The 25,123-nt window shown below is 44.4% G+C and overlaps 1 protein-coding gene and 1 long non-coding RNA gene across 9 annotated transcripts in view; one reads left to right on the top strand and one right to left on the bottom strand.

Moving 5' to 3' along the window:
- KLF12 (KLF transcription factor 12) overlaps positions 1 to 3,875 on the bottom strand; it is a 246,910-nt gene extending 243,035 nt beyond the window's left edge. The window contains exons 1-3 of one of the 7 annotated variants that reach the window (XM_055703202.1): positions 3,648 to 3,875; positions 2,355 to 2,468; positions 1,551 to 1,723 (exon numbers count right to left, since the gene is read on the bottom strand). The gene's annotated coding sequence lies outside the window, so the exon portion shown is untranslated. Of the gene's footprint in view, positions 1 to 1,550; positions 1,724 to 2,245; positions 2,469 to 3,444; positions 3,607 to 3,647 lie in introns of those variants that run through there. The other 6 variants (XM_055703204.1, XM_055703201.1, XM_055703203.1 and 3 more) reach the window with 6 other exon arrangements.
- Positions 2,475 to 25,123, top strand: part of LOC114015100 (uncharacterized) — a 31,742-nt gene continuing 9,093 nt past the window's right edge. Inside the window, exons 1-2 of one of the 2 annotated variants that reach the window (XR_008731099.1) lie at positions 2,475 to 3,420; positions 24,550 to 24,681. This is a non-coding gene — a long non-coding RNA (uncharacterized LOC114015100). The remainder of the gene's footprint in view (positions 3,421 to 24,549; positions 24,682 to 25,123) is intronic. The other variant, XR_008731098.1, reaches the window with a different exon arrangement.

Below are 25,123 nucleotides of genomic sequence, written 5' to 3' on the forward strand. Positions count from 1 at the left end.
TCAAGAGCTGAGAAGGTCAAAGTCTCAGTGCTGCATCCATTTCAGCTTTTCTAAAAATGAAATTTCCATTTCAATGAATTAATTTTTTTGTTTCATTTTGTAGTTACGTCAAGGAAAGGCACACCACAGTCATGCTCCAACAAAATAAATGAAGCCACAATACTTAAAAGCCACAAGCAAAACACTTCAATAAAAATATTTCACTAGCTTTATTAATATACAAACACCTCATTCAGTGTCTGATAGTTTACTTGATTTAAAGACTTGGTCAAAACCCACCTGTTACACAATGCAAATGACACTGACTGAAGGAACGAGCAAGGAGGCTGACCAACCTGAAACGTGGCGCCAATGGGTGCACAAGGCTCACAAAGGTGATCCAGCAGCCTGAAGCACAGAGGCTACAGTTTTGAGAAGGCTAGCATAAGCGGATATCGTCCACCCAGCAATAAGAAAAGGCACACGCCTTCCCTTTGAACCACCCAAAAATTAAACAATAGAACACTTTTCTAGAGCTGAAACCTGCACCGAATCACAGAGCTTTGGCAATCCCACAGCGCAGCAGAGAGCTCCCCAAGCACCTGGGAGAGGCACTGGCCATTTCCCTCAAAAACATGGCCTGTATTTCTATTTGGATATGGTGGGTACTGTCACACACCACCTTGGTTTGGGTGAAGAGAAAGACAGTTGCTATCATGGGGCTCTGCAGCCCAAGCCCTTCACTGACCCCAGTCCACCACCTCCTGGGGGAAGAGCAGCTGGTTTACCCCACTGCATTTCAGCCTCCCCTTGGCCGAAGTAAAACTCTGCTCACGCATGTTCAGGTCTGGCCCATCCCAACAGAAACAGCTGGCAAAGAACTCTGCTATTAGCCTGTCCTGGAATCTTCAAGTTTATTTTTAAAAGTTGTTACACACAATCTTCTTGGGTTCTCAGGGGCCCTTCCAGCAAAGATTTTTCTACAAGAGAACGCAGGAAGGCCTGGAAATATTAAGTATTGCTGGGGAAAAAAAATAATTAGAAATACCTCATTTCCCATCCCCCTTCCTTACATGTCTGGTATTACCTCACTATCAGATGCAGAGACCAAACTATCTCCCACATCCTAAACTCCTTCCCAGCCAGCCCCTCCAGCATACATGCAATCACTCATCAAACGCCCCATGGCATACCTCCTCCTCAAAAAGCCTCTTTATTCCCACAGCTGGGGGATAAAAGAAAAAAAAATATGTTTTTTCACAGCCCTCCTTCTTTAAACGCTACTGACTCCTCCATGAACTTGGGGGGGGGGGGGGGGGGGGGGAGGGGAGGGGGGAGCGCAAGCCACCTTGTAAAGCTGCCGGTATCCTAATGACAAGATTTGCCTAAAGAAAGGTGCTCCCACACTGCCCTCCCCGACACCACCACACACCCCCCACCCCCCCCGAGTTCCAGGTACCAGACACAAGAAAAGAAAGGACGGAGAAAAATAATAAAAGGGGAAAGAAAAAAAAAAAAAAAAAAAAAAGAGAGAGAGAGAAAAAAAAAAAAAAAAAAAAGAAGGAAAATACCACCACTGTTGTTCCGGATGCAGCAGGGGCAAGCGGGTAGGTGTGCTGGCCCGGGGAGGGGTGCGCATGGGTGCTGCTCCCCAGCCACCAAGGGGGTGATGTCATCCCACCAGGCTCCAGCCTGGGCACCTGCCGGCAGCATAGCGGTGGCAGCTCCGACCGGCTGCCAAAGCCTCAAGCGGCACAGGGAGGGGAAAAAAATAAAAAGCATTAAAAAAAAAAAAAAAATCCACATGCAACGTTTCCTTCACTATCTGTGGTCGGTTTGTGTCGATAGGTGACATGCAAGCTTGCAGGCAACGGTTTCAAGTTGATTACGTCCCGCTTGAAAGATATTCCCCCTCCCCCAGCACAAATACATTTAAAAAAAAAAGCAGACTCGGTTTATGCAGCATTACGTCATTAATAAAATGCTCCTATCGCCCCATCTGTGACCTATTCGGCACAGTTACTAATCCCACGCTAAGACCACTTTGCTGTTCCTGTACATTTCAGAGTTGTAGACCAACCAGAAAGCAGAAAATGGAGCCCATATGCCAGCGCTATATAAAGCAGCCTCACAAAGTTGCAGCGAATATGTACCTGCCGTGCAAGACAAAAAGGGGAAAGCAAAAAAAACCCAAACAAATGAGGGGAGAAGGATACCATTTATTTCCTGACAGATAAATTGAAAAAAAATGAATTGGTTTACTTACTTATTCAAGGGGAGGGAGAGTGCCAAAAGCTAGCAGGATTTCACAAGCTTGATATAAAACCCGATGCAAGTGAACTTCTCTTTGGTGCCTCCTATCAAACTGCTCGTACCTGCTCCTTAAGCGCGTAAACCATCCTATTCTCCACAGAAGCCCGTTTGCAGGAGGGAACACCACGCCAAGATCCAGAAAAAAACCCCACTGTCTGGAGCGGAGCATCACATCGCTGCAAACCGGGGGGGGGCAGAATACAAAATAACCCATCTGGTTGCTCCTAAATAACCCATCTGGTTGCTCCCATCCGCCTCCCCCAAAACCCTGTGGTGAGGGATTTTGGGGGAGGCGGGCAGGAGCCCAGATTTCCTCCCCGTGCGCCTCCCTGGCGCACCAGCAGCAGAAGGCTCCGGTGGGCTTCGCGGGGGGATGCCATGGGGCACGCATCGCCCGCGGCCTCCGGGCACACGCTTTTAACGCAAATACCAGCGGTTTGCTCCCCAGGCAACGCCAGCCGACTTCTGAAAGAGCAAGGATTTATTTTATAGAAGATAATTATCTTTGTAGAAGGTAATATAGCGTTACACTCCGATTTTTATTCTCCCCCTCCTACAGCGTTACACTCCGGGTTTTTTTCCCCCGTACAGCGTTACACGCCCTTTTTTCTTTTTTTAATACTTTCAAAAATATTTTTTTTAGTATTTATTTTATATATTATTTTTTCCCCACCCCCCACCGGCGCCGGGGCACGGCGGCCGCCCGCACCCCCGCCCGGGGACGGCAGCACAAAGGGCCGGGCGCTCCAGCCCATCACTCCTCCCTTAGCGCTTTTTATTTTTTCCCCCGCTTTTTTCACCACCCCACAGCTTCAGCGGGAAAGTTGAGGGAAAAGTTCGAGCCGGCGGCGGGGGCGGCCCCCAGCACCCAGCAGACACAGAGCCCCCCCCCGGCATCGCTGCCGCCGGGGCACCGGGAGGGCGGGAGGGAGGGAGGGCACCGCCGTTAACCCCCGGCTCGCCCCGGCGGCGGAGCCCGCTCCGGCGTCGCTGGGGGAAGGGGAGGGCGCCCTGCCCCCGCTTTGCTTTAGGATTATTTAACTTCAGCATAAGGAGCGATTTATTTTTTTTTTAATAGCTGACTGGGACAGCAGCCGCCAAACCCACAGACGTTAGCCGTTTATCCTGGTAAGAAAGGGAATCGGCACAGACCTGAGCAGCAGCGGAGAGCAGGAGGAACTGTTTCCTTCCCCTGACACAGGGTCCCCGCTCCCTGCTGCCCGTCCGCCCGCCCCGCGCTGCCCGGGCACCGCCGCACGCTCGCTCGCACAGGGCACCGGCGGCCGGGCTCGCCGCCGTCCCCGGGAAATGAATGGGGGCAGCCCGGGGAACCGCGGCGCTCGCCGCCGACTTACCCGCGTCACATGATGAGCCGGGGGCAGGGTGGGCCGGGGGTGGAGGCTCCCGGCGCCGCCTCGCCTCACGGTGGGGTCGCCGCCGCGACAGCCCCGCCGGCCGCTCAGACAAAGGGCCCGGTCCGGACCGGTGTCCCCCTCCCCAGCTCCCGGCCCCTGCTCCGGCCGCGGCGGGCGCCGGTGGCGTCGCTGGCATGCGGCGCGTCCCCGCCCCCACCGGCAGCCGGGCGGGGGGAGGGGAGGGGCCGCGCCCCCGCCCCCCGGCCGCCCCGGCGCCCGGTGCGCCGCCCGCCCCGCCCCGCCCCGCCCCGCCCCGCCCCGCCCCGGAGGGGTGGGGACGGGAACGCCCGGCCCCGGCCCCGGGGAGGCAGGGCGGCGGGGCGCAGAGGGGAGGCGCGGGGCGGTGGGGCCTCCGGGGGCGCTGCGGGGAGGGGCAGGGCGGGCCGGCAGTGGGGGCGCCGGGGGGCGGCCCGGGGCGGGACAGGTTAACGGGGCGCCGAGGGAGGCTCGGCGAGGGGCGGGCCGATGGGGGAGGCCCGGAGGGGGCACGGGGCAGAGCGGGCGCTGAGGGGCGGCCCGGGGGGCGGGGCGCTGGGGGCGCTGCGGGGAGCCCCGGGGGGCGCGGACACACGGGGCGCGGTGGTGCCACTGAGGGGCCGCCGGGGGGGACGTGGCGTCGACGACACTGACGGGCGTCCCGGGGGGGGGGGGGGGGGAGAACCGCGCCCGGGGCGCTGAGGGGAGGCGCGGGGCGCCCCGGGGAGGGGGGAGCGAGGGGCGGGCGGCGCCGTCCTAGGGCGGCGGGGCGCGGGAGGCCGAGCGGCGGGGGCGGCCTGCGCGCAGCTGCGGATCCGGGCTGGCCGCGCCGGGCCTGGCAGCTACCTGGCGGGGCTGAGCGCCGCCAACCCTGCGCGGCTGGGCTGGGCTGGGCTGGGCCGGGCCGGGCCGGGCTGTTAGTTCTGCACACAGACACTGCAGCTTGCGGGGAGTCGGTGAGGTGGTATTTTGGGGTGGAGGTCAGCGCGTGTGGCTGAGTTGCGCCTCTGCAAACGGAGAACTCCCTTTATGGGGAGATACTTCACGCGTAGGGGCTGCGAGATACGAGGTTGTAAAGGCTTTAATAACAACGTACAGAAAAACATGTTACAAATTCTTAAAGTTTGTTAAAAACATCAACTGTTCTACACAGTTGTTTTTAGAGAAGAACTTTTAAAACTTTCGGAACAAAAAGATAAATCCTGAGAGCTGGCATTCAAGAAGGAAATCTGTTTTCTTTCAAAAGCATTCTTATACGTATGTGTTCACACTGTAAAATATTTTGGTGGGAAGGTCCTGTGTCAAAGCTATTACAGATTACCTCGGGATTCCCCTGCCTTGGAGAGCCACTTGTTAACCTAAAGCTGATGTGGCTCCTTTCTGCCTCCTCCGCTATGGTTCATGTTCCATGCCGGAGTGCAGGTAAGCTTTGACCAGTCCTGGCTGCTAAGACAGTTTCTGGGCAATGTTCGAAGGGGATTCAATTTAAGCAAGCTTAGTAGACTTGTGAATAGTCAGGGTGCCATGCTGGACCCTGGCAAAAGCTGTGGTCAGAGCAGGTAGGAAATGTGAAGTTCTTCATGTGTCCCCACCCCTCGTCCTCCTCAAATTCAAGCTCAGCTCAGCTGCTCCAGAGGATCCCATTCATAACAATATTATTTGGTAAATAAAGTGCAAAAAGAGGGATGCCTTGCCTAGTATGTTGGGCCAGGGTGTGAGTGTGTTTGTAAAAGCCTGTATAGCTAGCGTATTTGCACAGAAAGCCAGGCTGAGCTCAGGTAAATAATTACTGCTAAAATGCTATTACTTTCGGTAAATACAAACTAATGTTTGCTGCTCCACGTACTATTTACCGAGGAAGCCAAAAGAACCGGAACTGATGCTTGTTTCCTTAGAGGATTTCAATGCAACTGCCTGAAATACATCGATGCATTGCTTCGTATGTTCTCGCTGTAAATGGTCCTCTGCCACCTTTTGGCATAAACAGTTTAGGTAATATAACCCCCTCACTATTTGTCCCTGCATCTTACCTCTATTTCCACAAGGTTAAAAAAAAAGAAAAAAAAAAAAGGCAGAATAGCAAATAAACGTTAAAATGGATATAAACAAAAGTCTACCTCACAGTCTATGTAAATATATGCCTGCACAAGCTATAAAGGGGATTAGGCACAATTTGCTATTATAATTTTGCCTCTAGTGTAATAATTTCCTTTCAACAAAAGTGAGCACAGAGTTAAAATACAGTCTAATGAACCAAGCAACGCATTTCCTCATGTTATTACTATAGATACAGAACCAGTTCCAACAACTGTAAGTTTCATACGTGATTCATGGAATTTTCAGAAGATTTTACCCAAGTCAAAAGTTAACGTTGTAACACTTCTTTTAAACGATAAAATATGCAATCCCATTGGAAGCAGGCTGCTGTAGACCACCACTGGAAACATTCCCTGAATAGATGTGTAGCATATATTCAGATTTATCAATAACAAATAAGAGTATTAATATTCATCCCTCTTAACCACTTGGAACAGGGAGCAACGATTTCCTAGCACCGAGTGTTCTGCAGAGAAAAACTGGTTTCTACCTACAGAGGTTAAAGGATTAATGAATACTTGGCACATGAAAAATTAATAGTGATAGCAGGAAGAAGATTGCATGTAGAGAGTGTGATAAGGTGCGTAACAGAGAAACATCATGTTACACAGGTTGCCGTGCCCCGAGAAGCAGACGAAGCTCATTTCCATTGAATTACAGATAAAATGTTTAAAACCATCAATATTTATTTTGTCATACTTCGAAATATTTTATTCATTTATCTACTATATCTAAGGAATAATCTAGAAGAGGGGTTGGCTGACTGACATTTGGTGATAAAAATTGTTCTCCATGAGCTTCATTATGTGCTATGTTGGCTGTTTACATGGTCTATTGCCTGCTACTAAGAACTATTACCCACATGCATGAATTTGTAGGGCAGTATCTAAAGCAAAAAATGCGTAGCTACATTCGCAGGAGAAATGTATTACATGATTATATATCAATAGATTGATACAGAAGTAGGGATATTACACATTAGTATTTGATGTATATCACAGATTTATAGGGAAATGTAGTTCTCAATCACATGCTTTTATGGAAAACCTGTCCTACTAAATCACTGTCTTGGCTCACTCCATATACCTGACCCCTCTCTTTCCACTCCCATCTAGCTTAAAAAAGCTGAGCATACATCATCTATTTGAGAATGTGCTGGCTTACATTTTAACGCAGAAATACTTTGAAAACATTTAGTATTTCTAAACATACGGAAAGTTCTTTTTTTTTTTCTTCATTTTTTTCTTAAAAGAAGTAACTTTAATCACATTTCCTATTAATCAATGAGACTTTTCAACATGCCATTTTTCCAGAAACAAAAGTCTTAAATTTTGAAATGGGAACGTTAATGGTATATAGCCATATACAATTTCTGAAAACAGAAGAACATAGCTTTGGAAGCCAGGAGAACAAATTGGGAGAACAAAACCCAAAACAACCATGGTTGGTTACTTTTTCAGAATCTCAACATGTGTGTTGATGTGTGTACTTTAGACTTTTTCTGTAATCCTCCACCTCTGCCACATTGCCTACAAAGCAGAACTACTGATTCACTGTTACTGAGTCCCAATCACTTACAATCACTTGTCAATCCAGTCTTGCTGTAGCTGTTCTTTTCCAAAAACTTACCAAAAAAGAACATCCTATAAAATCTCCCCATAATGTTCCTCAGCCTTTCACCTCTCCTATGTTGTTGTCCACTGATAGAGAATTTTCTTCACCATTCTTCCCCAATATCCGTTGTCTTATTTGCATTTTTTCTTAGATCCTAATCCGGCAAATGTGCAACAAAATAATACTTTAGAAAGCAATTTAGCAACTTCTGCCTTTAACTTAATCATGTTTTAAGGCTTGGTTTGTTTGTTTGGGTTTTTTTAAATTACAATAATCAATAATTTTTCAAAATGGGGAATGGCATCACCAGCAGAGAGCATGCTGGAACATCAGAACAAAAGAAAACAGAAAATCAATAGCATATTTTAACAATGCAAGCCTGAAACACATAAAAATACATCTGAAATAAATCAGTAATGTGCTGAATATTGAGAGATTTTGTCATTTAAATTAACTCCAGTTATTAAAAATTCACTCTTACGTTGTCTATTGTTTATTCCATTTCAGCTTGTTTTTTCAATTTTCTAACCCAAATAAACTATTAAAAAAAAAAAAAATCAACCTTACTATCCAAAAGAGAAACTACATGCATTTTTAGTTGGGATGCACAGTTAGACAAAAGCTTTAACAAATTACATGATATATTTTAGAAGACAGATTGTGTTCATTTGCTGAACTTAGGGAAACCTTTGGGTTGACAGATAATCAATTCAAATACCTGGAATTGAGGGATTGTGTTACTAATTCCTTTCACAAGCCTTGCCTTCTGGATACAGGCAAATAAAAGGGTTTTCTTTGCCAAGGAGTTGACCACGTCAGCAAATACAGCCTTTTGGGCATGGCTGCTGTCTTGCAATCCAGCCTGTGATCATCTGCCAAGTGCTTCCTCCACTCCTCCACTCAAACTGGTGTTAAGCTTAACATGAATGTGTGGGCCTTGCCCCTTCATGAAACAGCCACCATCAAGCATGTGGTTGCAGACTTTTTGGAGCAATGATGTCAGCTTCTGTTTCTTTGAATTTATTTACGAAGTATTTTAACATGCATGGCACCCCGCCAACCAATGCTAGGGTTCATAGTCGACTTCTAGGTGGCCATTAACCAAAATGGTCAATCTAAAATGTGGAAGTACAACTAACAAGTAGCGCTGTCGTATTTCACGTGACTCGTTCAAACATCAGCAGTAATATGCCTTGGGTATGAACATCAGAGCTTTTGTACACCACATTTGTGTGTTTTCTGTGCGTTGTGTGAGCCAATTGTTCATTCTTAGACAGATTATCAGGAAATCATTTCCCTACATCCCACTCTCCTTAAAAAAATACTCAACAAAACCAACCAAGCTTGGTGCATAAATGGCAGTGTTAGTGTACACAACGCAGACTCTTTGACACAATAAAGTATATAATGGAGAATAGTTCAGTTACACTGCCCAAAAGAGGAGAATTGTAATGTAATAGGTGCATGATTTTCTCCAGGGGCAGAGAACAAAATATTCAATTTGCCAGATTTAGACTAACAACGTTGCCAAGACACATATTCTAGGAAAGTGGGGCCTTGCAGTATTAATGCTTCACTCCCTCAATCCGAAAGCTCTGTGCTCTTTCTATAACCTTGGATTGAGATCATGCACTTTTTTTTTATTTTTTATTTTAAACTTGCCTTCTTTTAGCAAGAATCCTTGAAGGGTTATGATCTTATTTAAGAGGCAGAACAGGAGGGACATTTCCCTATTTAGTATAATCTGACACTGACAAAAGTTAATAGGGAGTAGCATGTCATGAAGGAACATGTTCTGGGAAAGAAGGAGGTTTTGGGTTTTGCATCTCTCCAATGTTTGGTTAATGGTTTTGTAAGAAAAAAAAAAATACGACAAGCACTTCCTGGCTCTGGACACCATGTCAATTCAATGTCCAGAAACAGAACGAGTTGCTCTGGCTTTTCATTTTTAAACTCTGTAGCTGAATTTATGGACCTAAACGTCACCCTGATAAAATTTCTTACATAATTTTAAGCTCCATGTTTAATTCCATTATCTCAACTTCTCATATTGAATACTGTGTTGTTTGGTTGGTTAGGAGACAAAAGAAAAAAAAAAAAAAGAGAATTCTCTTAAACAGTGCTTTATAAAGAGAGGTGTACTGTATTGTCATATGAACATTAAAGCTGCTACATCTCTTCTGGTAAGATAGAGACATGGTATGGGACAATCTTTCCAAATTTTCCCTGTAGCTTCCACTGTGGTGTATTCTCTGTGGTTTCTGGTTATTTCGTGCTCCACCATGTATCTGTAAAATCGGTGATACCTAATTTGTTTCCTGTGCCTGGGTTTCATATGCTACAAAAGAAGTTCTGCACATGAAAGATCTTTATGTGTTTCAAAGTTTCAAAGCCAGAAGAAATGTTTCAGAAATGATTGGGATTAGTGCACGGGGCTGAGAAGCATTCTGCAGGCAGGTTAGCAACGGAACATGTTCAGCTGGGCATGGATCTGATGTCATACCTACTAGGCAGCCAAAAACATCTGGGATGTCTTCTTTACAGATATTATCATAGCAACCTTTCACACTTTTTTTGACAGGTTTTAGGTATAACAAAACATTTCAAGAAATTCTGGTTTTTCCTGGTTGTTTTTAATTCAGCAAAGTTATTCGTTCCCCATGGAGTTGTTAAATAAATTATAACAGAGTAACTCTCCAAACAAATAAGCATTCAGATGCTTTTTCTTTATTCAGACAGCATTCCTCCTTTCCCATCTTCAGCACTTTCAATTCATGCTTTCCTGCGTTGCAAAGGCATTCATGTTGATAAGTTTTGGTTTAATTTCAAGGCCATGCAACTTGGCTTTTCCATTACCAGTATCACTTGGATCCAGGATATATTTAACCAGCCTGAAGAATGGAAAAGATTTAGAATCAGATTGGAATTGGGAAACATTGAAAATGGTTCTTTTCAACACCTCTGTTATTTTGTTAGTTTGGTTTGAAATGCCTGGGTTTGCACCTGGGCATCGTGGACGTATCCATGGTCATGGTGATTTCTGGATCGTATGTTTTCTGGATCAAAGGTTGATGGCTCACAAGCATTAAGAGGCTTCATATGGACTCAGTTCTACATATCATATTTCAGATAAGTAAATTATTGGGTTTTTAATGAGTAATAGTTTTTTTGAAAATGGGGAATTTAACAGATTATTAACCATAGTTGTGCCACTGGGTATCAATCTAACAGCTGAAAAACCTAAGCACTGTATTGTAGTGATTGCTTACTTAATGTCTGGGCTTGTTTGTGTGGTTTTTGTTTTTTAAACTAAGAGAATGAATTAATTTGAGTGACTGCAAAGCTTGGTAAATACCAGTTATCAATTCTCTTTCTAATGACAACTGATGACATGATTTTTACAAATGGTTGAGCACTTGGCAAATGTTAACCATAGAAATCAAATGAGCTGAAAGAAACTCCAGTCTGCCCGATTGTCGGTCCTGAGCTGACAGGTGGGAGAAAGGAGGAGGCTGTGATGCTGTCCCAGAAGCCCAGTGGCACACTGCAAAATGACTACTGAAGTGTCTTGAAAGACCATAAGTGGGAGAGGAGCAGATTTCTGAAGAGCAAGCATCACCTATATGTTGCTTCAAAAGTTGCCCTTTCTAGCACAGCTGCACCCAAAACGGGCTGATCAAATCCTCTGCGGAGCAGCTAGTGCCAGAGTTCATTCGAGCCTCAGCAGTGGAAGTAAAATTGAATTTCCATGAAGGAGGGAGGAGCTGGAGCCAGGCTGCCTACTCCAGCAGCTGCTGGGAGAGCGGGAGGGCAGAGCTACCATTACAGCTGCCCCAAGCAGGTGGCCCAAATGCCAGCATCTGTCACTGCCCTGGACACCGTCACCTGCCTGGGTACCATCAGCATGGCCAGGGTGCTTTGCTACCCCGGCCGTCTGTTGCTGCAAACAGCTGCCTGCCTTGACAGTGCCTAAGCAGCAGGGAAAATCCCCCAGTGTGTGGAAAAGCCTGTAAACCCCAGAATAAGAATTGAGAAATGGGTAGTGACAGCCTGTTGAGATCATATCACTCAGCCTTGCCTTCCCTTCCCTTACCTATCTTTTTTTTTCCCCTCAATTAGTTTAATGTGTCTCCTTTAGTTTTGTAAAAAGTGACTCAAGAAGTTGAAAGTACCAAACTTCAGTAGCTTCATCCCATATGTGCTGTGCGCCTCAGGCTAGACAGCACATATTGGTAGCCAGACTGAGAAGAACATTTACCACATTACCTCTTAAAAACTCACTTTATTTTTCTCGTTGAGCTGGCTCACATCCAATGTGACACTCCAGTGTGAGCCATGCAGTGACAGCAACAGCCTCCATGGAAACACACCGGATCATGAGGCCAGTCGTGGGGTAGAGCGAAAAGGCAGCTCCATCCTTTTCCTTAGTCTGCTACTTTTTTTTTCCCTGAACAATCTTTCTTTTCATTTTTAAAGCATTATTAGGAGCACCCCTCCTATGCCACTGTGACTTTGGTATGTCTCTTGCAGCAATGCAAAGTTACGCTGAACCTGGAAAACCTGGGGCTGATTGCAAGGCGGCACCGTTTCACAGCCCCAGCACTGGGGACCTCCACTCCTCTGTTTTATTTGCTGGAGCCAGGAGGGGAACCTGCCGCTGCAACCAAGACACAAATAAATGCCGGATGCGTTGCGTGGAGGTTTGAAAATGCACTGCAGAGCGAGGGTTTCTTGCAGAGAGTGTCCTGCTGGCAGCCTCAGCGCTGCTGTGATGAAGGTCCTGCAGGCTGGATGTCTCTTTTCAGCAAAAAGGAGGAAGCAAAGGGAAATGAGATCTTAGAAATTTCCTTGACGTCTTTCAGAATTTTACGTATCCCCACTTCATGCAGGAACAGGTTTATTGGGAAAAGGGTGGGTGAAGGGCAGATGTTAAGCAGGTTACTTTCCCAGTAGAGTAACTGGGGAGACTTTGATGGTCAGGATGCCTTGAGCAGGAAATCCTCATCATCACGGCTATCACCATGCCTGCCCCTCCATCATACGGAAAACTCACTCGCCCGTCTAACAGCAGCATGCAAAATTGCCTAATGCCATTACGATATAATTTTCCCTTAGTATTTCTCTGAAAGTTTCCTCTCTTTTTTTTTTTCAGACTGCCTTGTAGTAAATCCCTCAGCCTGATTATCTGTTCAATGCAGAAAGTGAACCAGGTAGTTGCTTGGTGTTGTTCCATGTGTTTGAGTGTTTCAGACGACAGGTGAAATCCAGCAAAATTTGCGAGCCTACAGGCTAGCTGCTACTGTGCTTAACTTCCAGACACCTGGCTTTGCATCCATAGATGACAAGACTGAGTTTCGCTGAAGATCGCTTGTACACTCCCAGTATTGAATTAATACCGTACAGTGTGGAATACCTATTCTGTATATGTCATGGGGAGAATCGGGTGCCTGGGATTCACCATAGTCACAGCACTGAGCAGGGAGCTTCTTAAACTAACCAAGAAGAATGGCCGGAACCTGTTATATAGCAGAATTGCCCCCGTCTCAGCACCTAAGGAGCCTAAGTGTGGGTTGCAAGGCAGTAGCGTTCTGGGGTTGAGAGTCACAACTCTTTTGAGCTGAGCACCTTTTCCAGGGGCTGAATCAGCTCACTTTCTTTTTAATTTAAATGATGTGTCAGCACCCTGACAATAATATATATGACATGTAATGCAATATGTAATAAGCACATTTTAATGTATAATGCTTTAATATACATGTTATGAATAATAATAATAATACACAGCAGGCACCTATGTGATATATCTCCTACCTCTCTCATCTCCCAGCACCACTCCTTATATTAGCTGTGCTTGCCTGAGGTACTGGGATATTTCTGACTAAATATGGACTGTAGGCATTTACATCAGGATCAACCACCCTTGCACCTTCTCTCATGGAGAAAGATGTTCATCTTTAGGGTCTGACTCATCTCATCCTAAAATAGGTTTCTACATTTTCCTGCCATTGCCAGACATCTTTGTCATGCCAAATGCTTCAGTGGGCATCAGGAGCACACTTGGCTTCAGCATGGACTCCAGCTCTTCTGACACTGATTTGGTCATTCCTCATGTCTTTGCTGTCCCAAGTGCTTTGGGTGTTTGTGGGCAACACCAGGTCACCTAGGCTAATTCTGGTCTGAAATCTTTTAGGTATAACAACAAATCTTTATAAATGTGGCCACTGTTTCCTTAGTTAAATTTCCTCACAAGGCTCTTTGTCGCTGATGTCTCAGACACAGAGGAAAACTAATTGCACAGCAAGCCATCATAAGCGAAGCCAATCACCTGGCTTCCTAAGTGATACTCTCTGATTTAGTGAAATTACTTCTCTGAGATCACCAAGGGCTCTAGAACTCCAGTTAACATCCTTAATATCTATTTTCAGTGTGTGAGACCAGGTCTTGAGATGCTGTCAGTTTGAACTTCTACATTGAGTTAGTGTCCTGGATGTGTTTATCAAGCTGGTGATGTAGCTGATGAACTCTGTGTATCTTCCAAGTATCTTTCACATCACTTTTCATATTTTCTCCTCCTCATCTAGCTCTCATTCCAAGAGAGCCTGATCATTCCAACATCTTTATAGTGTAATACATTAAAAAGAAACTTTGTTGGCTACCTTTAAAGTACTTTATATTACTTAAAATCACTTACACTACCACAGCTATACTGCTAAGAATGCCATCTAATTTACATAAAGTCACCCAGAGGTTAATTAGTATATGGAGGTAAATTTCCAAAAGAGTGCACCAGGAAAAAAGCAGCAAAAAGCAATTCTTTCCTCTAATTGGTTTTGTACACACACCTCTCATTCTATGTTTTACAAACGTACTCAGTAATTTCTGTCTTCGTTTCCTGGGAAGATTGCATGTCAGGTAGAAAGGAAGTCTGTCACTGTGTCTGTCTGAGTGCTTACTTGCTGACCTTCTGTTGTGGGATAGACTATTTGGAAACATTGCCATCACATGCCATCACAATTGCATGGCAAGTACTGTAACGCTACACTAGCATGCATCCTCTACAGTGGAACAACAACAACAAAAAAATCCCAGTTATTTTTCTATTTAAATAACTGCTGGTAAACGTTGAGAAACACATCACATTAGAATGACATAAAATATTACACATCCCCAGCTCTGTCCACATTGTGGAACAGAGGGAAGGTGCTCACCTGGGAAGCCCATGTGACAGAGGAAAAGCAGGGCATTTAATGTTAGTAGGGAGGGGCAAAAGTGATTATTTTTTCTATTTTAAAAGGAACGCTCTGAGGGACCATCAGAAACTGTCCCCAGGTGACCATGGAAGATGGCAGTTTCGGAGCCTTGCTGGATTCACCTCTGACTCTGGACACCCGGAACCGTGTATTGGCTCCATATCCATCTCTGGATCCTGAGGCTTCAGTGGAAGTGGTTATGCTTTTCTAGAAGAGCTTTAATGGATGCAGTCCAGATTAATTCAAAGACCCTACTTTTCTTAGCAATAATAGCGTATGCTTCTATTACCAAACACTAGTGGTTTTTTATGAGAGTTTTTAGCGTTAGCACTTGCTCCAACTAGACTTCCGCCTGAGCCTGAATCTTGATAACCTAGAAATACTCTCCAATGTTGAGTTTGGCTTTTCAAATATGAGTTAAAAGCTACGTTTTCTTAGAGGCTTCAAAGCTAATCTAACCCAAAAATGTGTCTTTCTCCCAAGCAAGTAGGAGAAAACCCTGCAGCATGGTTGAACAGCATTAGCAAACTATGAAGGCTTCAGCTTTATTTCTGTCATCTCCACCAAGCTGGTTAGACACCTGACAAAGCAATCCCGATGGTGGAGCCAAGGTTCTACCCGATTGCGTGCTAGAAACAGAACACCTCATGCCCCTGGATGCAGTGCCAAAACCACGGGCACACCATGCTCTACGGCCTCCATTGCCTTCCTGATCACTCCTCTCTCTGCAGTAGCAAGGGGGTGGCTCCACCACTGCTCTGTTGAAGGATGAAATGGCTTTTCAGCCTAAATGTTGTTTGTGGTGAACATGTCTACAAAGGCTGCCTGGAAAGCAGACCTGATATTAACGTTTCCATGCTGAGGGGATATACATTGGTACAGCCTCTCCCTGCTCACATGAAAGTAGATGTAACATTCAGCAGTGGTAGTAGGGTAATCATAGCCCTTCCATTTTCCTTGGTCATGAATAAATCTATCCTTGACGAGTAACATCCCTGTGTTCATTCAAAAGATGTAATATAGTAAGAATACTAATAATCAACATTGAACTTATTTATTCTATTTATGCATCCATTGTTTCTTATTGTTCTTGGTGCCTAAGAAAGTGTTCTTTCTCTTCCTTTAAACAGCTCTTGTCCATTGTTGTTTACAATCTTCTTATTGTTGCTGAAGGTCCTATTCCCTCTCCGTCTTCGTTTAGCCAAGCTAAATGCATTTCTTTATTTTAATCTTTCTTGAAAAGTCATTCCCTTAATTAGAATCTATGGTTGTGGAGTTCCACCAGGTATCTGCAGGCTAAACACTACTAAGGCTATTTTCTTGCTACTTGTGCTCACAGACAGGACATTTGTTAGTGTTGTTGATGGCATGAGTTCTTTGGGTTTTTTTAAAGACTGTTTATCTAGGTAAGAGGCAAAAGGCAGAATTCATTAAATCAGATTTTCAGAGGATCAAAGTCTACAAAACATAGAAAACGATGGTTTTCTTGGTTCAGATTGTAAACTGAAACATGTAAAGACAAACCTAAAAGCCAGGGGCTTGAAGAATGAGAACATCAAAATCTCTCTCTAAAACACAGAGATTTTAAGATTATGCCTGTGAAAGAAGGCTGTCAAATATTGATCTGCTCTCTCTCCTACCGGTTCCTAATGAGCATCAAAAAATGTGGAAACAATTCTTGATTCCTCACCTATGGAATACATTTTGCTAGAGAGATACGATTCAGTGGGAAGAACAGTAATGTCCCCGTACCCCTGCCAAAGCCTACCTTGTCCTTTCTCACTTTTGTGTCTGGTTTTGCTCACTAATCAGCCTGCATGCAAGTTTTTAGGAAGGATTTAACTTTTCTATCATGCAACAGAAGAAGAATCAAAAAACCTTTACACAGACATCACAACAACATTTTGAAGTAAGTTTTGATGGGCTTCTCAGTGTGTCATTTCTTTTCTGTGTACTTCTTAGGGATATAATTTTTTTACACATGTAGTTGCCCTCCACAGCACCACACATACTAGTCTAGACTATAAATGTAGTAAAAACCTACCTGAGGGATGTATCTTTTACCCTGCACATAAATTTGCTGTTGTTTGAACAACGTTTCTGAGGCTGGGATACGTCCCGTTTGATTCAGTTCTACCTAAACTAATTATTTAAGTGCCCATGAGCTAAAACAAAAGTTGCATTGTTTGGACATACAAGTTAGTAGTATTCCATCAAGGTGTGCTTGGAGTGTGTTTCTATCTATCTCCTCTGCCCACCATATCATAATACAGGTTACTGGGATCAGCTGTGTAGTGTGGCTTCCTCTAAAGCGCTCAGGTTGAATCCTGTTCTGTCACTCTGCTACATCATCCAGTCACTTTTCCTGGGTCCCACATCTTAATTTGCTGCCCACTTCCAGTCTAAGAATTAACCTTTTTAAAGGCATTTGTTCTTCATTTGGGAGATGAGTCGCAATAGATGGGACTTCCTAGGCCACAGCTGAATTTTTCACCTTAGTCCTAGACTTGATAAGGCCTTACCCCTGGTGACAATTGCCAATATAGCACCAGAAGACCACACTAATAATTTAGCTACGTAGCTAATCGCACGCTAGCATTTGAACCTATGGACTTGAGAACAAATACCTGTTGGGCCATACCATTACTGTGACTTTGGGGTCGCTTGTCTCTCTATATGAGCTTCACAGCATTTTGTGCCACCTGGCACCTATACCTCCTATACCTCCACTGAGAGCAATCATTGTACCATGTCTGCATTGTCCATCTCATAGAATGGTTTGGATTGGAAGAGACCTTTCAGCATCATCTAGTTCAACCCCGCTGCCATGGACAGGACACCTTCCACCAGACCAGGTTGCTCAGAGCCCCATCCAGCCTGGCCTTGAGCATTGCCAGGGATGGGGCATCCACAGCTTCTCTGGGCAGCCTGTGCCAGTGCCACCCTCAAAGTGAATAATTTCTTCCTAATATCTAATCTAAACCTACCCTCTTTCAGTTTAAAACCATTCGCCCTTGTCCTGTCACTAGATGTCCATGTAAAAAGTCCCTCTCTAGCCTTCTTGTAGGCCCCTTTGAGGCCCTGGAATGCTGCTGTAAGGTCTCCCCAGAGCCTTCTCCAGGCTGAACAACCCCAACTCTCTCAGCCTGCCTTCTCAGGAGAGCTGCTCCAGCCCTCTGATCATCTTCATGGCCCTCCCCTGGACTCACTCCAACAGGTCTATGTCCTCATGTTGGGGGCCCCAGAGCTGAACACTGTGCCCCAGGTGGGCTCTCACGAGGGTGAAGCAGATGGAATCACCTCCTTTGACCTGCTGGCCACACTTCTGATGCAGCCCAGCATATGATTGGCTTTCTGGGCTGCTAATGCACGTTACTGGGTCACACTGAGCTTCTCATCAACCAACACCCCCAGGTCCTTCTCCCCAGGGCTGCTCCCAATCCATTCTCTGTCCAGCCTATATTTGTGCTTGGGATTGCCCCAACTCAGGTGCAGCACCTTGTACTTGGCCTTGTTGGACTTCATTAGGTTCACATGGGCCCATGTCTCAAGCATGTCAAGGTGCCAAACATTCTGAAGTTCAGCCATCTTGGGACTGTAAATGGGGAGATTCATTCCTCCTGTGTAAACAGGAGACAAACTAGCTTTCAGGTAGTACAGAAAAAGAGAAATGAATGCTTTTCCCCTTAAAAGAGTAAAAAGCATCTGTAGAAGGAAGACCATCTTTTAAAAGCATGAAAAATATTTACATTTGGCAGAGAACAAAATATTTTTAAATGATGCAACACAAAACAGTTGCTGACATCCCTACTGAAATGTGACACTGGTTCCAGGGTGTTCAGGCACTCCTGCTGGGACACATAATCTGCATTTAAATTACAAGATTCAGCGGTATGTCTGACTGGGAAAGGAAAAGGTTGGAGTGATAGATACCACCCTGTACTTCTGCTGTTGGTCTTTCATCCTGCTCAGCCACTCTCATGCACCATGGTCTGTTCCAGGATAAACTCTCTTCCTATTAAATAATATCCAAATGTCTCCAGGGCCTGTTTCAGAACTGAGCAGTCTCTTCTTTTCTCAGAAACTATTTATCAAATCTTTGGTGGGAGCAAGCTTTTGACTAATATTCTCCTCTGATTATTTAACTTGTCAATTTAACCCATGCAACTTTTATTTGAGATTTAGACCATGACATATGATTGGGGATTCGTACTGTGCAATTTAGGAAGAGGTATATCTTCCTCATTTAGAAAAAGTGTACACTCTACCCCCACACTTTTGTGTGTGTTTTGTGTTTTAAAATGAGAGAGCAATATTTCCCTATAAGCCAAGTAATTTTTAATTAATTTTTTTCCCCCAGCTGGTGTTGGTTAGCCTTTGCCATTAACTTTCAGTGGGAAAAACATAATTTTTTTGCACCAAGTCAAACCAGCATCTCCTTTGTTGCTGCTGGATGTATTCCATAATGGCTTGGCTTTTACTTCTTTTAAACTGTGAGAAATTACTTTTATAATATTTCCAGTAATTTGGCTGCACATCCTGAACAAAAATAGAATTAATTGGTGAGAAAAATCTCATTTTTAGTATTATGAAGAAGTGAAAATGAAACAGTGTAAGAACAAAGATTCCTGAAGTACAGAGCTTTCTCCCACATTTTCAGTGTTACTGTTTCTGGAGGTTTTTGGGGGTTTTTTGACTTGCCATTGCACATGGCTTCGTTTTAAGAAATTCAGTGTAATGCCAGCTTAGTGACTTGATAATGGTACCTGTGAGTGGTAAAGGCATGATCTGGGTTTAGAAATCTGGTTGCTGTGCTCTTTAGATCAGAAATACTCTTAGAATTTATAGTCTTCATTGCAACCCTTGGAGGCAGCTGGGGAGGACACTGCACAGCACCAGCGCATTGCCATCCTTGTAAATGCCACTTGGAATGTGATAGGGACATTTTTAAGCTACACATGCAAGGAGCTGAGCTGAAAGCTGATGCTCTTCAAAGGGAGAATCTGCTCATGAGGACTTCAAAGGATGATGCCAATGTGGTGCTTTCCTGGGGAATTTTCTGAAAAAGACAGTTTTGTACGTGAGCGAGACAGAGGTCAGAAGAATCCTTGCTTTGGTCTATTTTCCATCTGCCCAAGCCATTTGCTGTGGTTTTCCCTCCCTGCTTTTGAGGCCCTGCTGTTGGACTTCCGAGTGGTGAGGAACACCACTGTCACTAGGGGTGGCAGGGGGCACTCCCCGTGGCCCTGGGCTGCTGCCTGGCTTATGCTGTCTCCAGTTGCCAAGGCAGAGCTTTGAACTCAGCTCTCACTTGCAGATCTCTGGGCTTTTATCACCAATTTGGAAAAAAAAAAAAAAAAGAAAAAAAAAGAAAAGTGGAAGGACCATTAGTTTAGGCCAAACGTGAACTGATAAAAAGGGATGTAGTTGTGAACTGCTCCCAGGATTATCACTGGCCTCTAGTAAGAACAAAGAAATACAAGAATTAGTGTAATGTCTCTGAAGGTACTTATTTTCATATATTTTTATTTGTTGTTTTATTTCACAGCTGTTTTAATTAAAAGTAAGCACTGGCATTAATCACATGGTATATGCTTCCTTTTTGTAGCTTTGAAAAAACTTCCTTTCTTGAAAGATCCTGATAGTGAGGTTGATAAATCATCTAAATGAGCATGCATGAAAACTTGTAAAATCTAATTTGGCACATATTTTTCCACACATGGCATATATCCTAAGTAAGTGTTTTATAAGAGAGACCAGAGAATTTTATGGACTGTGGTTTGGTATGTAGTATAAATACACAAAATTCTATATATATGCCATACACAAAATCTGTTTAAAGGAAGAGGGCATGACAAACCTCTAGGAGCCACAAAGTCTACCTGGTACCTATTATGCATCTTAACAACAATTGCCTAATGGATGTGCTGATGCCAAAAGAACCCTTTGGGTCTATTCTGAGAAGAATACCTACATAAACTTCCATGAAATATGTCACCCCTTTCACTCATTCATACTAAGGAAATACCAACAAAACACTGTGTCTAAATAGCTTTAAGGTTCTGATATAAATCAACAATAGCCAGGAAATTAAAAAAAGCCAAAGCCTGACACTCCCTCTTCAGTACATTACACTCTGTTTTTGCAAAGTGAGTTAGAAGCCTTGGGTATCCCACCTCATTTTCAGTTCTTGATTTATGTCAGATCCTATGGGAAAAATACCAGCAATAACTGAAGCTTCCACCTCAGCCCTTGCAGAGCAAGGGTTCAGATGAAGTCACATGCACTTTACATAAAATATCAGTATCTTTTTGTCCTGAGACACTGTTACCCAGCAGCTGAGACTGAGTCCCTGCTCTACCCAGCAGTACTCTGTGGCACCTCAAGCTGCCCAGCCAGTGCTGGTACAGAGGCAATGCCCTGCAGAAGGGAGGGGTGCCTGTATACATGCCAGAGGAGCAGCTCCCCAAAGCCTGTAGGACATCTTCCATGCTGGCTTCATTTCAGATCCTTGAGTACAGCACTGCCTGTGTTGCTGCTGCCAAGCCCATTGGCTCCCAGTGGCTCCCAGAACTGGGCTATGGTCAGGGTGGTACAGCACCACAGCCCCCTCTGTGCAGCCGTGCTGCTGGAAGAAGAACTTGCTGCCCAGTTTTCAAGTTTCATGGTATATTTCAGTATATACATATTGGCATGTGTAATGCCAATACACACTTAGTCTCAGTCTTTCCCCTGCCGCAATCCAGAAAGTTAACTTGTTCTAAGACCCACTGGGGTTTTCTTTGTTTTAGATTAAGACAAGTTGACACGTTTAGCCTGGAGAAAAGGAGGCTCAGGGGAGACCTTATCACTCCCTGAACTACCTGAACGGAGGTTTTAGCGAGGTGGGTGTTGGTCTCTTCTCCCAAGTAACAAGTGATGGGACACGGGGAGATGGCCTTAAGTTGTGCCGGGGGAGGTTTAGGTTGGATATTAGAAAAAAAATCTTCACTGAAAGGGTGGTCAGGCTTTGGTACAGGCTGCCCAGGGAAGTGTCTGAGTCCCCATCACTGGAAATGTTTAGAAGACATGTAGATGTCACACATAGGAACACGGTTTAGTGATGGACTTGGCAGTCCTTGGTTAATGGTTGGATGTGATGATCTTAAAGGTGTTTTCCAACCGAAATGATTCTATAATTCTATTAAAATATTCAATTCCAGTGCAGGGTTAATGGATACAGGAGGATTAGATGAAGGCTTTTTTACACACCCTTCTCCCCCCTCCCCATTCCAGTGATCCCTGCTTGGCATCAAGCCCCAGCATCTGCTTTGGACCCATGGAAAAGGAAGAAGGCATCTTCCCCAAAGCCTTCCGAGCACCTCTAACCCCAGCAGCCTTGTCCTACGGCAGCAGCTTCTTGCTGTCCCATGGTCCTACCCTTGTCATCTCTGGGCTCTGGGGATTCCTCCCAGCTGGAGGCTGAGCTGTCACCACCTCTGCAACTGCTGGAACGTCCCAGAAAACAGTGGGGTGATCCAGGCCCTGAGGACTCAGGGTGAAACAGGGCCTGAATGAAAGCCCTGGCTCCTTCTACTGCTTTATAATTCTAGTTACAACCTTGATTCATAGTGAAACAATTTGGTGAAGAGGAAAAAAAAATAATTAAAAAAAAGACTTCCCTGTAAGAATATTTCTTTTTATTGTCATCTTTCACACAGTCAGAGGAAGAAACTCCCTAGGCAATTAGAGCTTCTAACATTACAGGCACAAGGTTTGTTTTGAGAAAACAAACACATGTCAGCATTTTAAAGTTATTTTTTTCAACCTTTAGACACATTGGCAAGACATTGATTCAGTGGGGTTTTTTACATGAAGGCATATAGACAGGAAAGCACAGTACCAGCTGGGAGCACAATATGCCGCTGGTCTGTTAATAATAAAGAACAACAATGCAAAGGAGCCATAAACCAGACGAAGCAAAAGGAGGAGAGGCATCCACAGAAGTGGGTGTGTGGCATCTACCCAATTATCGGAGATTTCCCTGGTACTAATATCTAAAGTCATTAGCGTAAAAACAGCATTGGTTAGGGACATATGCATGGCTGTGAGCAGCTGAGGGGTTTTGATTTGGTTTTTTTTCCCCCAAGTTCTGCTTTTCACAGCGGCAGTGGTGTAAAAATAGTCAGTTTATAGCGAACTGGATAATCACAGTATAGTAATGGCTCCACTCCTGCACCTTGCACCTCTGTCTATTAAATGTTAGCCCTGAATTTTCATAGCAAAACTTGACAAATATAAGAACATTTAAAAAGAAATCTAATCATTTGAAGCTTTTATCTTAAAATTCTGCCTTCATTTATGCAAAGTAGCCCCTCTGACTTAAATCTGTTTCTTACGGTAAGGTGGGTTGCAACTGTAGCCATCGGTGGCAAACATGACATAGTTCTTATTAAAATAAAAATTTCAAAGTTACTATACGTATCACAACAATATGCAAGACCCAGCACATGTAATATTATTTTCAGCCAGCTTGGTGAACTTGTGTTGAATAGGTAAAACATGAAGCCAGAAAGTAGAGTTTGAAAAAGCAGAGGAGAAATTAATATATAAGTGCTAGAGCCAGGAGCTACAGATTTCATATAATTTTCCCCTGAAGTGCACGTGTGACGTGCAGAGTCAATAGCGGAGGTATTTCCCAAACCCAGCCCCTGACCTTGCAGCTGGACCCTGTCCCTGCACAGCCTCCCACTGTCCCCAGCAGACTTCCAGCCAAGCCTAGATGGTTGTGCATACAGATGTGATAACTTGACCAGTGACCTAGATAAGACATGTTTCCTAACCCAGAGGGGAGACAGTTTAAAGGGCACATTACTGCCTCCCCTCCACAGAAGAAACTTGCCCCAAAAGGACATGTCTGTGTGGGACAGCTATGGTTTCAGAGGATGTCAGGGGCTGTCATCCAGAGGCAGAGATTCTGCACGGCAGCTTTGTGAACATGGCAAAGAACTGGAGGAAAAATATGAAGAGAAGATGAATCTGTTCAGCACTAAACATGTTTATTTTAACTTCTCTGAAGCTTCTGAAAAATCACTGAGCAAAACTCCAGGGTATAAATCAAAGTGAGAGAGAGAAAGAAAAAGGGCAAGAGAAAGAAAGTCATTACTTTGATTGGCAATGAAGGATTACTCAGGAACCATAACTGTGTTTACCTATCTCAGCTTTAAGTTCACCATTCCAAAACCTAAAAAAATCCCATGTTAAAAACAAAAACTAAACCAAAAAAGCCCAAAGTGTTCCCCTTGTGTAACAATGAGTGGAAGTTTGGTGTTTGCCACCTATGCTTAGACATCTATGTTTTCTTTACTATTAAATGCATGTTTTATAGAATTCCAAGCTTTCTCTACTAAGAGTTTAAATTACAGAATAAAGGCTAAAATGATGAACATGAAGATAGCTATCTCATATTTTTTTCTCTCTTCAGTTTCATGTCCTCAGCTATGCCTTAGCGCAGCCCGATTTACAGTATAAGGCTGGAAAGTCAGTACTAGGCACGCAGTTACAATAAGAACTGTTCTCACTTGTTCACTGTAAGCTGCCTATTTCCTTCTTAAAAGTTTTTTTTCAAAAGGATCTGCTTGCGTAATTGTGCAGCAGCAAGCCCTGGTAGCCTCAATCCCCAAGAATGTTTTCAATGACCTCTTCCTGCCCAGTTTTTCCATGAGAGAGAGAGGGAACTGTAGAGAAAGGGGGAGCCAACAGTGTTACCAGAGGGTAAATGAGTAGACAGATGCAGAACAGAGATTAGTGTTTTGGGGGTGGGGGGGGTGGGGGTGGGGGTGGAATATTTTTTTTCTCTCCCTGGTGTTATAATCACTTTTAAACACACACACACACCATTTTAACATTTCATGTCCTTTTTGTAGGCTCCTCCAGCAACAAAATAGACCCTAATTTTAGAGGTGAGAATATTAAAGCAGAGGAACTGATGCCTTTTACCCACACAATGGCTGCCAGCATCAAACCCAGACTGTGGATCAATCCTGGCTATGAAGAGGGTGGGTAGCTTTGCAGTGACAGTATGAGCCAACATGACAGTAAGTGCAAACAAAGGGTGGGAGGCCAGTAGCCACAGCATCAGAAACGACATGTCTGCTTCTGGGGGCAGCTGAGCTCACTAATACAAACACATACCTGTACCACATGTGTAGCAAATCAAGATTTGTTTATTTACAGTAACAGTTTTGGTTATGGAGAACTCTAAAAACCTAAGGGCAAAATGACCTTGAGAAGTTCACATTATTAAGAATTAATTATTACCCTCTGACAGACCCCATTTATCACCATGAAAGCCAGATACATTAATTAGAGCACTTCTGGCATCAGAGCAAACCTGTTTCCTTCATGTTAGATTTTGTTTTAGATTTTGTTCCCAGAGAGAGCATGGGAATTCTTAAATGTACCGAAGAGCAGTTTAAAGGTTTTCCAGTACAATAAGTT

The sequence above is a fragment of the Falco cherrug genome, chromosome 2 (assembly GCF_023634085.1).
Source record: "Falco cherrug isolate bFalChe1 chromosome 2, bFalChe1.pri, whole genome shotgun sequence".
Lineage (NCBI taxonomy): Eukaryota > Metazoa > Chordata > Aves > Falconiformes > Falconidae > Falco > Falco cherrug.